The sequence below is a fragment of the Cupressus sempervirens genome, chromosome 7 (assembly GCF_028749045.1).
Source record: "Cupressus sempervirens isolate cs-2001-9-10 chromosome 7, ASM2874904v1, whole genome shotgun sequence".
Classification (NCBI taxonomy): Eukaryota; Viridiplantae; Streptophyta; class Pinopsida; order Cupressales; family Cupressaceae; genus Cupressus; species Cupressus sempervirens.
The window spans coordinates 368,136,541-368,138,741 of record NC_143124.1 but is presented as its reverse complement, the minus strand read 5'-3'; the positions used below and the strand labels follow the sequence as shown (position 1 = coordinate 368,138,741).

The 2,201-nt window shown below is 38.2% G+C and overlaps 1 pseudogene; it reads right to left on the bottom strand.

Moving 5' to 3' along the window:
• Positions 1–283: 283 nt before the first annotated feature.
• On the bottom strand, positions 284–1,864 carry LOC149547005 (hydroxycinnamoyltransferase-like; annotated as a pseudogene).
• Positions 1,865–2,201: the final 337 nt, after the last annotated feature.

The window sequence follows — 2,201 nt, the reverse complement described above, 5'->3', positions numbered from 1 at the left end:
TATCTCAGATCTGACATGAGCTAACAAATGGTGCTTGGTCAAGCTCATTCTATTTGCAGACTTTTGAAAATAATATATGAAACCTTTCGAAATTTTTAGAAACATAAATATTTTTGTAATTTTTGAATTTGAAAATTAATGAAATTCCCCACCAAAATTACAATTATCCAATCAGAAAAAAAAAATTGATGGTAAAAATAAATTTAAAAATAAAACAGCTTTCAAACTTTGAAACTTAATAATTTTGATTGAAAAATTAATAGGCAGGGACTAAGAATTATACTTACATCTTACTTAATAGATTAATTCCGTGTGAAAAGAGAAGCTGATGTAACAAGTCCATCTGCTTTTGAAGAAGGCAGGTTGAGACCAGCATACTTTTTTCCCCTTCTTTCCGAGGCAGCAAAACCATACTTCCAATATCGGTATAGTCTGCTATCTACACGTCCGCAGGTTTTCCCCACCCATAGTCCGTGTCATACAAAGGAAACCTTGGAGAGCTCAAAGCCCCACTTCGGTATTCAAAAGCGGTTTGCCTGATAAAATTTGTGTTAGAGAATTTAACCCAATCAATTATATGATTTATCTGCGCTTCCTCGGTGCACGAATTGATGAGTTTCTGAATAACATCTGCAGCGAAGGATATGTCGGAGTTGACCAGTATGTCGGCTCTCGTCTCTGCCAGACCAGAAGATAAGCAGTTTCCGAAATAATTTGGCTCAATTGGTGGTTTAACAAGTCCCCTGCAATTAGACAACAGATAGAAATAAACGGCCTTCTCCCGCGGCACCTCGCGAAATCTCATTATGCATCTCCAAAAGTGAGCAGCCACTGCAACAAAAGAGGTTTCAGCTCTGCTTTGATTTTTCAGCTCTTGGATCATCTCTTCTCTGAAACAAAACGTGAAGTGTACCAGATCGGTCCTTTTCAGAAGAGGCTCTTGGCAGTTCTCGTCCTTCTCGCCACTGCATGTTATTCTGGGCCTTGACTGTGGATCGTCAGGTACAAACTTGTAAATCTTGGCCCCTTTTATCCCAACGCTTATGATATCATGGGTTTTGTGGGAAATTGATTTGGAGCTCTTGTTTTCTCGTTTGAAAACTCTTCTGTTGTGCTGAGGAGGTTTGGAAATCGGAAGGCCTCTGCTACAGTCTGCCCATGTTTTCATGAAATGGAAAAAAGAATTCCCATCCGCTATAACGTGATTAAAAATGGTTCCAATGTACATCCCGCTTCCCTCAAATGCCGTGACCTGAAATACCAGAAAATAGATTAATAATGACTTCCCAATCAATAGAATATGCTAAGAGTTCTTGAAATACCTGTATTGACAGAAGTGGTCTACTATAGTTTCCATCAACAGATTGGTTGACCTTGGCGGAGAGCAATCAAGAAATTAAGCTTGGAAAAGTAAGTCAAATTTTGACTATTTAACACTTTTATTTTAGGAATGAAGCATTAGTGTGTGATGTTTAAGCCATTCATTTTGGAAAAAGGACTTATGCCGAAATCTATCCTTTTCCAAGTGTTGGAATGGCACACTGATCGATGCCTTCTTAAACTCCACTCCCCCTTCCATGAAATCAATCTCTGTTCTACCCGATTCGCCTTTTTTCAATCGACCAGCTAGAGGATAGAAATACACTAGAATTGAGGAGAGGCTTCTCTTAAGATTTTGTACAAGTGAAGTGTATTCCACTGTAGGTGAGAGTTTGTAGAAGTAAAGGATTTGAACATTTTCCGTGCGTATACAGAAAAGATCAAGGTTAGAGAGGAACATGGTCTGCGTCGGGGGTGGAATAGCTGCTTTAACCATACACGTGCTCCTCACTTTCAGAACGCTTCCTGCGTCTGCTTCTGCCATTAATGTTCACAGTGAAGGTAATTGTCTGTTAAGCACAAAAATCTCTCTCCAGCTGAACGGAGAAGTGTGGTTTTTGTTTCTTTGGCAACCTGAGATCCAACGAAGAAAGAAAGTTCATTTATACCTTCTGAAAGGGATGATTCCAAGACAACAAAGAGTGCATGTTACATGATGAATCAATTATATTATTAATTGATGTAGTTTTCAGAGGTTGCTAATAGTAACTCAGGATCTTGAAAGATAACTTTTTGATTAAGCATCGTTTCTTACAAGAACAATACATATCAGTTATCTATAGATTATGTATTTTTTCGTTAAAGATCAATGCGTATTAAAG